The 14,411-nt window shown below is 40.2% G+C and overlaps 1 protein-coding gene across 1 annotated transcript in view; it reads left to right on the top strand.

The window, feature by feature from the left end:
• The window catches only part of htr7c (5-hydroxytryptamine (serotonin) receptor 7c), a 50,525-nt gene that overhangs the window by 782 nt on the left and 35,332 nt on the right, over window positions 1-14,411 (top strand). The gene's annotated exons all lie outside the window — the stretch shown is intronic.

Raw genomic sequence — 14,411 nt, 5'->3', positions numbered from 1 at the left:
CGGACCTCACATCTGTGCATGACCCGGACCTCACATCTGTGCATGACTTTTACAGATGATCATTCCACATGTTTCTGTACATGCTTGCGCTCTATTTTTACACCTTCCTTGAAGGTACAAACGGAGCCATCGCTGCTGGGATTACACACACAGAGACACTGAGTCAAGTTTACTTCAGGAGGATCGTCCTGTTTTCCTGTCGGACTGCATACATAAACATAAACAAGAGTTCTTTTACTCTCATGTTTTGCATCAACACATTGCTCCGCAAATATTCATGAACGGCTGTCCCCTGGTGCCTCGCAGCTTTAGATTCAGATGCAAAATAGGGGGGAGAGAACCTGAACCATGCAGTTTTGCATTTTCTGCACTCTCTTGTTTGTAAAAGCAGAGCTGAGGCAGACAGCATGAATCAACCCCCCCCCCCCCCCCCCACACACACACACACACTCACCATCACCACCAAAAAAGGGGGCCAGGTTGATTGTTCTGTTTGGCTTCAGTGACTCTAATGAAGACAAAAGCTTGTTGGGGATCTGATTTGTTACCTCGGTGCTTTTTAACTCAGAATCACTTTGGTTGATCGGAGATTAAAGCCTCTGAACACACCTGGGGGGCTAATGAAGTTATATTATCACATAAATCATGTTGCAGTTTGTGTTTTGGGCAGGTCGGGTGAAACGATGAACTGAACACATCAGGATCAAAGGTCACACACAGGTCACAGTGATCCTGGAAGAACAAGGTGGAGATTATGTTCTGCAGACAGTTTTTTAAAGATCTCCATGGAAACAGACTCATCTTAATTAAACAATCCAAAGTGTGTTTGGCATGTAGCACACAATGGGAATGATAGTGATATTTCATTAGGACGGTAACTGGCAATTAGGTACATGATTAGTTGTAATTAAAGGTCTCTTCCTGTCATTTTAGATTCCAAAAGGGCACTAACGCTCAAAAAGCAAAGACAGATGCAGATTTTCTAAAAGAATACAAATGATCTTCTGCCTTGATGCTAAAGTTTTATAAATACATAGTGCTCAAAGCATTTGTTGGGGATGACTCTCAGCTACTTCCACACCAAATGTCAGTTAAATAGTTGTGAAATTGAAAGAGTTACAGCCATTTCTGTGTTTGATACATTTGCTCAACTATGGCAGCCATCTTAAATTAGGGTAAGTACAAAAAATAATCTAACATAGAAGGACATCCAGTGATTAGTTTCTGAGAATTTCATAAAAATCTGTGCAGTGGTTTATGAGATATTTTGCTAACAGACAAGCAAGTTTGGGTTAAATAGCTAATGCTAATGTTTTCAACAAAGCTGTGTGCACTCTGAGTATGTGATGGGAATGTGTCTCTGCCACAACCACAGCACATTTTAGGTCAACATTTGTAAAATTCACAGAGTTAGTTATTTTTATTATTTTGTTGGTGGCTAAGGTCAATTAGCTCTGGTGGCCATCTTGACTCCAATGACATCCAGTGATTACTTCCTTAGAGACCAATAATCCAGATACAAATCCAACAATGTTCAGTCAGGTCATCTGGACGGTTACTTTTTTTTTGCTGAGATGTTTCGTCCTTCATCCAAATGACTTCTTCAGTCTGAGGCATCCAAAGGACTTCTTCGTCCGAGGTGCCACATACAAACTGGAGTCCCACAAGCACCACATTTCCGTAGTGGAAAAAACAGTTTGCTGGTGATAAGATGGTTTCTGGGGCCCACCCTCTCCTCTATCAACTCCTCTAAAGCTGCCATGCCAAAATGTTTCCAAACTGGTTCAAAACTTTCTAAGAGCTTCATTGAAATTAGATTTGTATGATATATTTTGAGGCAGCACGGTGGCGCAACTGGTAGAGCTGCTGTCTCTCAGCGAGCAGGTCCTTGGTTCAAACCCCGGTCCAGGGGCCTTTCTGGGTGGAGTTTGCATGTTCTCTCCGTGCTTGCGTGGGTTTTCTCCCACAGACCAAAAACATGCATGTTAGACTGATTGGTAACTCTAAATTGTCCCTAGGTGTGAGTGAGAGAGTGAATGGTTGTTTGTCTCGTTTGTCTCTATGTGTCCCTGTGATGGACTTGCGACCTGTCCAGGGTGTACCCCGCCCCTCGCACAGTGATTGCTGGACATGGGCACCGGCGACCCCCGTGACCCAAAATGGAATAAGCGGGTAAAGATAATGGATGGATGGATGATATATTTTGCTAATAGACAGAAAACACACACACACACACACACACACACACACACATACAAAATCAATTGCATCATCATTCAGCTGTCATGGAAGCAGCGATAACAAGCAGTGAGATGTGCAGCTGAGGCGTCAGAGTCTGTTTGACTGCAGCCACTTGTGATTTTCTCTTCCTGCTTCCTTACACGGAGTTTGACACATACTGAATACAAACACGTGTGGTATGTGAATGAATCTTTAGTTTTCAGCAACAAAGCTGAGCTGTGAGCGTGCCACACTATGAACATACATGGTTACATCCAGTCTCGGGCACTTCCACTTCACAGCATCCATTTGCAGCAGATATGAGCTGGAAGCAGACAGTGAGCTATTCTGGCTTGTGATTACAGGTCAAGCCTTTAAACCCGACAACGCCACAGTTTCTATACCGCCACTCAACCTTTGTTCGAGCTCCACAGCCAGATAAATGGCCACGTCTTTCAAACCTTCAGAAACCTCTTTGCAACCCTTTTAAAAAACTCCCCGTTGTTTCCCCCCTCAGCTCAGACTGCGAGGAAAGCACAGCATTAAACTGAAGCCTCCTTCAGTCAGTTTAAACAGCAATCACACCACGTTGTATTGACTGTGTTGGTCATTTATCTGCATGTCTGTGGTCCTGTGCAGCTGCGTGCGTTGCTCACGTCACAAGTTCAGCTTCCATAAACAGTTTATGAACTCGAGACACTTGAAGAGCTTTTCTAAACACAGCCTCAGAGGTTTCAGTGAATGAGGCATATTTCCGGTTTGAACAAACAGTGAAGAGAAGTGACAGCTCTTCACGTGAGGTGATCAACAAACCAGCTGTTATTGTTAAAATCACCAGATGGGAGCATTTCGTAAAGGTATGCAAATGAATTGGGTTAAATGAAGCTATAATCAGAGAAACTGTATCTTCGGTGAAAACAGTGTGAACGCTGTGCTCGGATTAGTTTGAGAAGCTGAAACAGAGTTGTTAAAGCTAAACAAAGCAGAAGAATTTCTAAAAATCTGAAGGAGCAAAAAAAAAAAGTAGCAAAAAGACTTTCCAAAAGCAAAACGATAACAGTAGCAAAACAATAGCTAGAAGTTACTGTAAAAGCACTAAAAGGCCATCTAAAAGTAGCTAAAGGCTAACTAAAAGCTAAAAGTGTGCTGGAGCAGAGTTACAAAAGAACAATGTTTTAGCAGAAATTAAAAAGATCCCAGTGTATTCCTACTGGGAACATATATTTTGAACAAAGTGAAATGTTTTGACAAGTGTAAACTCACAGAAACCAAAGGTCATCATTTCCTGAATGAGCTGAACGTTTTGATATATGATCAGCTAAAATAGCTCAAAGTATGCAGAAAGAGTTGGAGTTCAAAATGTGTATGAAAAATAAGAACCAGGAAAACAAACATATGTAGCTGATACCAGTCATAAAAGTGTTTAGCAAGCTTTTCCTCATTGGCCTGACATACTCATCAGATATTAAAGCCAACCAAGTGACTAAATATTCTCAGACCTTATGTGTTTTATGACGGTAATAAAGATAATAATTTTATTTATGAAATTCTCTGTAACTTCTCAGGTAAATGTCACACTGTGATATTTACAAGTGCAGTGACTCTGCCTGAACCAGTTAACAAAGCCTGACTTGGTTCATATAAAGCAAACAGAACTACATTCATTCAAAATTTAACCTTTTCCTTCATTTCGTTCTGCAGCATGCTTTAAAAATCAGCTAATAAAGGAAATCCTTCCCTTTTAGAGCTTCAAAACTGAACCCAAAGTGGCATTTTAGATCTTCTGAAGCAAGGTTTTATAAAAGAACATGAATAAATATCTTATTGTTGTTGATAGCTTTTGAACAGAGTCACTGTGGAGAAATAAAGAGCCTTTTCTGGCTAAACTGATGAGCTAATAGCTAATAGCTAGTCCAAGAGGAATCAAGACAAAATGTGAATCGCTGTCTTCTTAAATCATCTTCAGTCTCAAATGATTCATGCAAACATTTCTTTATATCTTTGCTTACTTGTAAGTACTTAATGGCGGCAGCAGGTACATGATGCAGCCTGGGATCACTTTCTGCAGGAATACCGTATTTTTCGAACTATAAGTTGCACTTACAATCCTTTAATTTTCTCAGACGTCAGCAGTGAGCCTTATAATCAGGTGCACCTTATGTATCAACTCTGTTGTGCTTACTTGAAACCAGTTTTATGTGGTTGTTGTGAATGAGTTGAATAAAGTTCGACTTATCTGACTGTTTTGTTTTGCTTAATGTGCCTTATAATCAGGTGCGCCATATAGTCAAAAAAATACGGTATTCTTAAATCTCAGTCATAATAACTGTAAAACATGACTTTATTAGTGGAGTCAAGGTGGACTATTAGCTACTTATTTTGGTCAAGCTTAAACAAACAGAAAAAAACCCTATTCAAAACCGTATCTATACCAGGCACAGTATTAATTGTTCATGATATGTCTTTACTTCAAGAAGATTTAGATGCAAAGTATTTAAACAAAAACATTTTTTATGGATACAAATTGTCCTTGGATCCTGAGTGTTCTGTAAATGCTGACTTCTTCCTTTAATTTTCATGCTTCTAAATAAGTTCCTGTTCACCTTCAGCCTTTTAAGTAGACATTCAATGCTGAAAATTGAAGCCACCGCACCAAAAAAATTGACCCAGTCACAGCAGAAGGGTCCAGTCTGAGCAATGCAAAAATGAATTAGAGAAATTTCACACATATATTTGAGGCATCCAGCCTGTATTTGTATAGGTTTTTCTCTTTATCCATACGTGCACTTTCAGCAAAGACAGCAGTTTTAGTAACCGTTTCCCTAAAAAGTTTGTGTCTTTTTTTTGGCCGCACTCAGTTTGTACCCTCACCGAGGGTATATGTTGTATGTTTAATAATGCAAAACCTAAAAATGAATGATTCATTCACAATGGTGGGAAATGGGGTAGTCCCTTCCATGCTGTTCATCACAGGTCTAAGAAAAGCTGTTGCTAAAGGATTGGAGGAGGTTCACAAGCTATGAGAGACTCTGCAGAGCCACTGTAGCTCAGCTCAGCTGTTAGTGAACTTAGAGCAGATGGGTGGGATGTAGGCCAAGAGACAAGTGTCACATAACTGCAGTAAAGTAAAGATTTCCCCAAAAGATCCATCCTAAAGAGAGTGCAGTGTAGGTGTAATTACCTGCAATCTCACACAAAACGTGTGAAGGGAGGGAGACATTGGACAAGGCAGTCTTTTTGCTGGCTTTAGCTGAGTCTCTTCTGTCATCAAGCGTATCACTTATGAGTCAAATTCACACAAATCTTCCACCCTCTACGTCTGAGAATACTTTTCTGAGGCCGTTGTGTACATTTGTTCCAGGAGAGACCTTGTTGGTTCTGCGCAGCAGCAGTAAACACGTACTGTATATGACTTGACCCAGATGACTCATCCTGTGGTAATCTAAAATAACATCTAAGCTTTTTTTTCTCTGACTTGCTCTCGGTGAAGACGGACTTTTATAAGAACTTTGTATTTTGACGAACTTTCTTCTCCCTCTCCTGCCTCTCCTGCTTTTGGTCTTGTCCAGTGAATCTTTCTCAGAGTCTCTCTTTACACATGTTCCGAACCATAAATTATGGATCTGATCAGCTGGTCTCTCAACGCAATTGATGAAATTTTCTCAATGAGGAGACAGGGTGCAGGAGAACCCTCATGCCCTGAAGGGACACATGCAGCTGGATATACCATGGATTTCTGGGGTGACTGGAAGATGACGTGTGTGTCCATTGAGGATGTTGAAGACACATACATAATTGGATTTATGATAACAGAATTTCTGCTTTTTGGAAGCGTCAGGTACCTGGGATATCGACAAATAAGGAAGACGTTGGCAGCAATTTTGGCAGATATGAGGCTGCCTGCCTTATATGATGGATTGTACCGTTCTTTGAGCGCTCAGAATCAGATGCTTTGCGAGCTAAACCGTAAGCTGGATGCGATTTCTGAGAATCGCAGGCCACTTGCGGCTCCTGGAACTTGCTGGCATGAAGGAATCGACATTGGAGAAAACTACAAGCACGGACCAGTGGAATGACCACAAATCTGGCTGTTTGGATTCGCCATTGAGTGTACCAGCAGAACTGAAGGCAGACATGAAATCAGTGGAGTCGGCTTGCCCCAAAACAATTGTTGTTTTCTGAATCTGGCTTCCCCGCTTGGCCTTGAATAGGCCAACTTATCTCAAATTGCTCCTGGAAGATATGCAAATCATGAAGCTCTGCTCTGCTCCTCCTCCCTAGTCCCCCCTTCCCACCCTCCGAGAACATCTCTGGACCCTTATCAGAGCTGAGCCGGCTGATACACACCGTGCCACCTTTATCAGGACTATGGAACTTTCTGGCAGTGTTCACGGACAACTCACCGCCTTTGTCGGCCTCCCCCATGCAAAATGTCTAATGTCTGTCTATGTTGCTTTGATGTAGTTTTTTTGCTACCTTACACTGTGTCTTGAGTGTCAAGGACACTGTGTGAGAGATCTTTTTTATACCTTCTTCTTTCCTCTTGTTTTTCTTCCCTTTTCTTATCCAAACGATAAGGGCAGCTCTTCACAGGGAAGCTGCAGCCTCCATGCACCTCCGTCTACCCTTGTTTTCTTTGGATGGCTGCACTGAAATGTATTTCGTTGTGCTTAACTGTCCAGTAACAATAAAGTTGATTCTGAACATTCTCAGCCACTGTTTAATTTTCACTTGTTTGACATTTTTCTGAAACACGGAGTGGACACATCCAGCCTGGCCGGTCCGATCAAAGACAATTCAGGGTCATAAAGAAATGCTTGCTTGAGACAAAAACTGTGTCACACTGGCTTTTTAAATATATTTTGTTGACCTAATAATAACCAAAGGAGACAAAAACAGATTATTTCATCAAACTTTTAAATGAACAAGTCGAGAGCAGGTAATTTTCAAGTTAATCATTGATAAGTGCCGCTCGTCCGATCTGCCACAGCTCCGTTTCCGGTTCGTTTTGCTCTGCTTGGATTTTATTACAGAATCACATGAGAGCCTGAGACAAATTGTTCACCGATGGTGTGATTAGATGTGAGGGTGTTTGTGTGTGGGAATGGACTTAAAGGAGATTTTGATGACTGGGAACAGACAATCAATGAGAGGAGGGTGAAATGATAGCTGAGGCGTGCTGTTTGCTTTATGACTGTGAGACTGTCCTCCGGTGATTGCTATATTTAGGTGATTGGGATTTGGAGCACATCGTTTAGAGTAAGGAACCATCACTTCTGGCCCTCTTATGTTTTCAGTGGGAAATCAAAAATACTGTGTTAACACATGTAACACATAGCATGTTTAAATGTTGATTATATGGCGGTTTAAATCATGACATTTTAATTTCTTTACATTTTCATTACTCGAAACTGAGGGTGATGATGTATTTGCTCATATGATATCATTTCTCTATGTGTGCATGTGTGTGCTAGTTTTCTGTTGTTTTAACAAAATATCTCATGAACCAGGGGACATTTTTTAATGAAACGTCCAGAAAGCAATCCTTGGATGTTCATCTAAAACTGATTAACTTTTGGAGTCAACTCCGTTCAACATGGCCACCCGCCACAGTTAGCCAATGCAATAATGCCTCTAACTGCCAGTTTTACAGACGTTGAACTAAAATGTCATGTGGTAGTAGCTGAGAGTGATCCTCAACACACACCACAAGCGCTAACTGCTAGATATGTTTTACATCATAACAATAATAATGTATAATCAAGATGGCTGCCAGAGCCTAATAATGTTAGCCGATGCAAAACTGGCTACAACTCAGCCAATTTTACAGCTAAAACTCAAAATTTAAAAATCTCACATGATCTAGCAATAATGCATGAACTCATACCATAACTTACAAGGTTGGGCTATAAAGCAGCAATTTCACATCTTAAGATTATTACAGTTTAAAAGTCCAGCAGGTGATATATACACCTTCAAGGAGCAGTAGGCCTTTAGCCAAATCTTTTATCCATATGGACCTGCAAGGTGAAAATACCATTTTAATCCTATACCATATATAAATAGGTCTTGTAGAAAATACCTCACTTATATTCATCTCTGGAAAACGGCATCCTGACTGGAGCTTTTGTTGCTTTCTGCAGTGAGGCACTGGTGGGATTTGAACCCAGGATCTCCTGTTTATAAGACAGGTGCATTACCAGCTCAGCTTCAGTGCCCCGACATCCATTCATCCATCTTCTGCCTCTTATCTGTTTTTGGGACATCCTGGTGGGAAATGCAATATGAAGCATGTAGGAAGTCCTGATAACACTGGATTGCATGGTGCACTTTAAAAAAAAAACCCTCTTTCCCTTCATGAGTCATCAGTGAACCACAAGTCGTCTCACCCCCACACTGTGAGTGTGAGGGTGAGAGAGTCCCAGGAGTTTGGAGATTCAGCACAGTCCATCAGCTGATCTGAAGCCTCCACATTTTTCCACAGACACCTCATATGTTTCACCTGATGGACCTTAATGTTTAGGTCCGCTGACATCACTCCTGCAGCTCCTGGTTCTTCATGTGTCTCTGTTGTTTTGATAGCACAGGCACAGCTGTCCTTGTGTCCCCCCCTATTGTTGGCCAGGTTCTGCTTGCATGTCTTTAACTTGGAAGCCTCAGTGGATTCTAATGTTGTTGTTCTGAAACACTTTCAGCATGTTTCCCAGCATGATCTGGGAACATCTAACGCTCATGTAGCTCAGATGTTCCCTCACACTGTCTGGGTCACTTAGTTACACCTACCAGTGCACGCTGAGTTTCTTCCATGTGCTACTACTACGATAAGCCGTACAATCTCATGGGCATTTATTCTCTCACCAACTTCTGCATCCTTGTAGCTCATAATGTCTTCATCTAGAGGGCTGGTTTTATGCTCTACTTATGTATGCTTCATGCTTGCTTTCAGAGAGGCTCTGACTTTCACTTATACGAAGATAAATTAGTCTCAAAAGTGTAAAACAAGATCCACAGGCAACAAACAAGTTTTACAAATGTGTACTACAATAATTCATAAATGCAGAAACAGTTTTTCAAATGTGCACATTTCAAATTGCGCAAGTAGGAATATTCTGTGCATACAACTTGTCAAATACACGTGTACAAATCACCTGCTGTGGACGAATCAGTCAACAAGAGCGCACGGATCAGCTCGCCTGTGAATGTGACTGTTGAGACGTTCTTACCGCTCCAGAATTACAATGCTGAGTTCAAGGCTGGGATGAAACTTTGACATTTAAGCATTGGCAGATTTACTGAGCTATTGGAAAAAGACACTTTTGTAACTTGGCACTTTTAATAACATTATTGGATTCTCAATTATTATTATTATTATTATTGTTTTTTTTTTTTACTTTACAGTAAAAATAAATCACCTAAAATGAGAAGGTTCTTCTTTATGCGGAAAATTTATCAGGAAAAATATTTACATATTACTGAAAATATATATTTTCCTGGTGGTTTTTCCACAAGAATAATCTACCCATTTTTGATGTTTATTTCATATGTACAGAGCACAAAATAAACAAATCTTGTGGGAAAATCACAGAAATGTATTTTTCCAGCAGAATATTCCTAATTGTGCAAATTAAAAGGTGTACATTTGAAAAACTGTTTAGGCATTTATGAATCTTGTCGTACGCATTTATAGATCTTATTGTACAAATCTTGTTGTACACGTGTGTGATTGACTAATTTATCTGAAGACTCAACCAACTCATTCTTGACTCCCTAAAACAAAAAGTGTGTAAATAGATGTTATGGGGACTTCCTTTCTTGATTGTGTTATGCTAATTTAAAAGACATATTCAGATCTGAAACATACCCTGAATGACAAGAAATCAACTTCGACCTACAGGATTAAAGCAAAGAACTGAAATAAGACCTCATCTGCAACAGACGTGGTCAGGAATTATAGTACAGGGAAACAATGATCATTATATTAAAGCAGCACATAATTTCTTGCTGCGCTGATAGATCAAATGGTTTGACTGTAATCATATTTTTATGCATCTATTGTCTTTGTAGGGATCCTCTTAAATCAGATAGTTGTATTCAGTGAGCTGCTGAACCAGATCCAGCTCTGCTTCATATCGACTTTTAGCTAAATCACAGTGGTGATAATGGACCCAGAAACTAAAACGAAACCATTAAGCCAAATGTTTTCAGAAAGGAAAATTAGATCATGAAGAATGTTGATTCTGGATGATGTTCTTGAATTTATTTAAGTTCCTGCCATTAGGTGAAGAATATCAACAGCATAATACAGTACATGACACTTATTGGTCATGCATATGGTAAGTACTTGGTATGTACCATCAAAACAGTATATACCAATTGGAGTGAGCTGAAAGCAAAGACTCTGTCTTTATCAAAAAACAATGTATATACCAAGTACCCAAGCATACTAAGTATGTACCATACTCAGTAAGAACACAATATATACCAGGTAGATACACTCAACGTGCTGGGTACATACCAGGGTACAACTAGAGTCTGTTTAGGTTGTTTAGGTCCAAGGTTCAAGGATACTTTATTGTCATTCTAATCACATGTGGAACATGAGGTGGAACAAAATTGTGTACTCAAGGTCCCAGTTACACCCAAAAATAGCAATAATATAATGCATATATAAAAAAGAAACAGCATACAAGGATCTAAGATATATGCTAAACAATAACAATATAATATGATGTATTAAACAGCAGCCTGAACATGAATTTGTTGTGAGCAGATGGGTATGAATATAGCAGCTTATGGGTAAGAAATCAGCAGCATGGATAATCAGCAGCACAGATAAACTAACATATCACCAATTAAAGTGGCATTACAGTGATTATCCTGGTTAGAGATGTAAGAGTCTGACAACTTCAGGGTAGAAGCTGTTCCTCAGTTCTGCCTGAGGGGAATGAGGCAAAAAGTGTGTGTGCTGGGTGAGTGAGGTCCTTCATGTTGCAGGTGGCCCTCTTCCTTCATCTGGAGGTGTAGATGTCTGTGATGGTGGGGCAGCTGACTCCAACAGTCTTCTGTGCAGCCTTCACCACTCTCTGCAGAGCTTTTCTCTCTCCAGCAGAGCAGCCCCCGTGCTAGAGATGCTATTTGAGATTAAATCTGAGTGTTCTTCAACAGTATCTTTCTCTTTGCCACTTTCCCATGAAGCTTAGACTGGTGAAGAACTTGGGCAACAGTTGTATGCACAGTTACGGCCACTTCACTCCTTTGTGCTCACAGGTGTCCTGGTTGTCTATCTCACTATTCTTCTTCTTGTATGGTCACTCAGTTAGTGAGGACAGCCTGCTCTTGGTAGATTTACACATGTTCCATAATCCTTCCATTTCTTAATGATGATGATGATAACTTATTTTTCATTACAAGTTTTTATGTAATTGGAATTACTCTGTAAAATTTAGATTTTACTTAGAGATTGAAGTTTTTTGGGCAGCACGGTGGCGCAACTGGTAGAGCTGCTGCTTCTCAGCGAGCAGGTTCCTGGTTCAAACCCCGGTCCAGGGGCCTTCTGGGTGGAGTTTGCATGTTCTCTCCGTGCATGCGTGGGTTTTCTCCGGGTACTCCGGTTTCCTCCCACAGACCAAAAACATGCATGTTAGGCTGATTGGTAACTCTAAATTGTCCCTAGGTGTGAGTGAGAGAGTGAATGGTTGTTTGTCTCGTTTGTCTCTATGTGTCCCTGTGATGGACTTGCGACCTGTCCAGGGTGTACCCCGCCCCTCGCACAGTGATTGCTGGACATGGGCACCAGCGACCCCCGTGACCCAAAATGGAATAAGCCGGTAAAGATAATGGATGGATGGATGGATGGATTGAAGTTTTTGAATATTAGTTTGTAAAGAAAGCCATCTTATTATTACAAGTGATTAACTCATGACAGTAATAAAAATAAAAAAATACAGGGTGTGAGTACATTTTAGGCGCTGTACGTACCAGATAAGTATCAGGCATTTACCAAATAGATACTGGATGCTTATGTGGTACTGGGAAATAGCTGTATTAAAATTTATTGATTGATTTTTGAGGAGGTTTCATAAACCGAGGACAGTAAACATTTAAATGGAAGCAAGAGAGTTGGTATGCTGTAATTTCATGTGCATTTCAACACAGTTTTGTTTGACTATTTCCAGCCTTGCCTTTTTGTTTACCCAGCAATCTCAGGGGACAGGAAGTAGAAAAGGGCAAAGTGCTAAGTGACTTTATTGTAGCATATATCATGCTTTGTTTTTTGGTAAAAACAACGAGGGACTCCATTATTCATTAAGATTGAACAAAGCTTCAACAAGCATTTACAAAGCTGAGGAATAATGGGCTTCCTGTTGATAGCGCTGAGAACACAATCACACACACATGAAGCTGTGGACTGCAGATATGTTCCGAACATTTAGCATTTTGATGCTCTTGTAAAATACCTCTGCAACACAAGTCTTGGCATTCAGTTCATCTTAGCACATGAAGTGAATAATAAAATGGCCCATTAGCTGTGGTAAGACCAAAACTCTTAAACATCTACTGATAAATTTAGCTTCTAACTGTCCTTGGGCATTCGTGTGCATTCATTTATGAAAACTTGTGCAACACGTCTGCATTGGTGCAAAAGCTGCACAGCTGTTTGAACAGCAGTCCCTTCAGACATGGAGTTGTCCATTATCGCCCTCATTTACACATTGCTTCTCTTACATGTTCACTACAGTGGCTTGCTCAGCCGCAAGTGTCGATTAATTCTTCATCCTGCATCTGAGTATTATATGACGAACAGCTGTACTGATAAGAGTTCAATGTCATTTTACTCATAATTGTTTTCTTTTACTGAAGCCAGATAGATGCTGAGAAGAGTGATATATCTAGCAGGTGAAACAGCATACCTTCCACTGCCAAGCTACCTTTGAGCAAGACACAGACTCCCAGAGCAGAGGAATAACTGGGTCACTGCATCATATACGAAGCTACAATCCTTAAAAATTCTTGTGTATGAAGGAAAATGTGCTCACATTGAATTCTTTAATTTTAGTCCATTTATTGTCGCCCACCACCCTGAAAAGTGGGGGGTGATCGTGTAATGGTGCCTGCAAATTAAAAAAGGCTATAACTCACTCATAATTGCAGATAATAAGCTAAAATTTTGTGTGATAGGAGCTGACATACTCTTAGTAACAAATCACACATTTTTGTTGTAAATTTTTGTGAATCGTCCAGTCCATTCACGAGCAGAGCAGCGGGCGACAGTGAAGAAAACAACTTCCTTGTCTTCTTCTTCTTTCAGCTTTTCCCTCTTCAGGGTTCACCACAGCGAGTCATCCTCCTCCACCTCACTCTGTCCTCTGCATCCTTTGTCCTCACTCTAACTATCTCCATGTCTCTCTAACTGCATCCATATATCTTTTCTTTGACCTCCTCTTTGTCTATTTCATGGCAGCAGCATTTCTAACATCCTTCTACCAATGTACAAGAAAAACAATTTCCTTGTAACAGGAGGAAACCTCCAGCAGAACCAGGACGGGTGGCCATCTGCTGTAAGCAGTTTATGGTTGAGAAGACAGGGAAGAGATACTAAAAAACACAAACGCTCTGGGTCAGGCATTATTTCTATGGAAAGAAAATCAGACAACAAAAAATTAATAGAAGAGTACAGTAGTCCCTTGTTTATTGTGGGGGTTCAGTTACAAATCCCCCACAGGAAGTGAAATTCCACGAAGTAGCAACACTGTATTTATTTTAGTATATATATATATATATATATATATATATATATATATGTACAGGTCCTTCTCAAAAAATTAGCATATTGTGATAAATGTCATTATTTTCCATAATGTAATGATAAAAATGAAACTTTCATATATTTCAGTTTCATTGCACACCAACTGAAATATTTCAGGTCTTTAATTGTTTTAATACTGATGATTATGGCATACAGCTCATGAAAACCCAAAATGCCTGTCCCCAAAAATTAGCATATTTCATCCCACCACTGAAAGACAAGTGTTTTTAATACAAAAAACACCAACCTTCAAATAATCATGTTCAGTTATGCACTCAATACTTGGTCGGGAATCCTTTTGCATGAATGACTGCTTCAATGCGGCGTGGCATGGAGGCAATCAGCCTGTGGCACTGCTGAGGTGTTATGGAGGCCCAGGATGCTT

This window comes from Nematolebias whitei, chromosome 8 (assembly GCF_014905685.2).
Source record: "Nematolebias whitei isolate Nwh7 chromosome 8, NemWhi1, whole genome shotgun sequence".
Classification (NCBI taxonomy): domain Eukaryota; kingdom Metazoa; phylum Chordata; class Actinopteri; order Cyprinodontiformes; family Rivulidae; genus Nematolebias; species Nematolebias whitei.
This window is presented reverse-complemented; position numbering and strand designations above follow the sequence as displayed.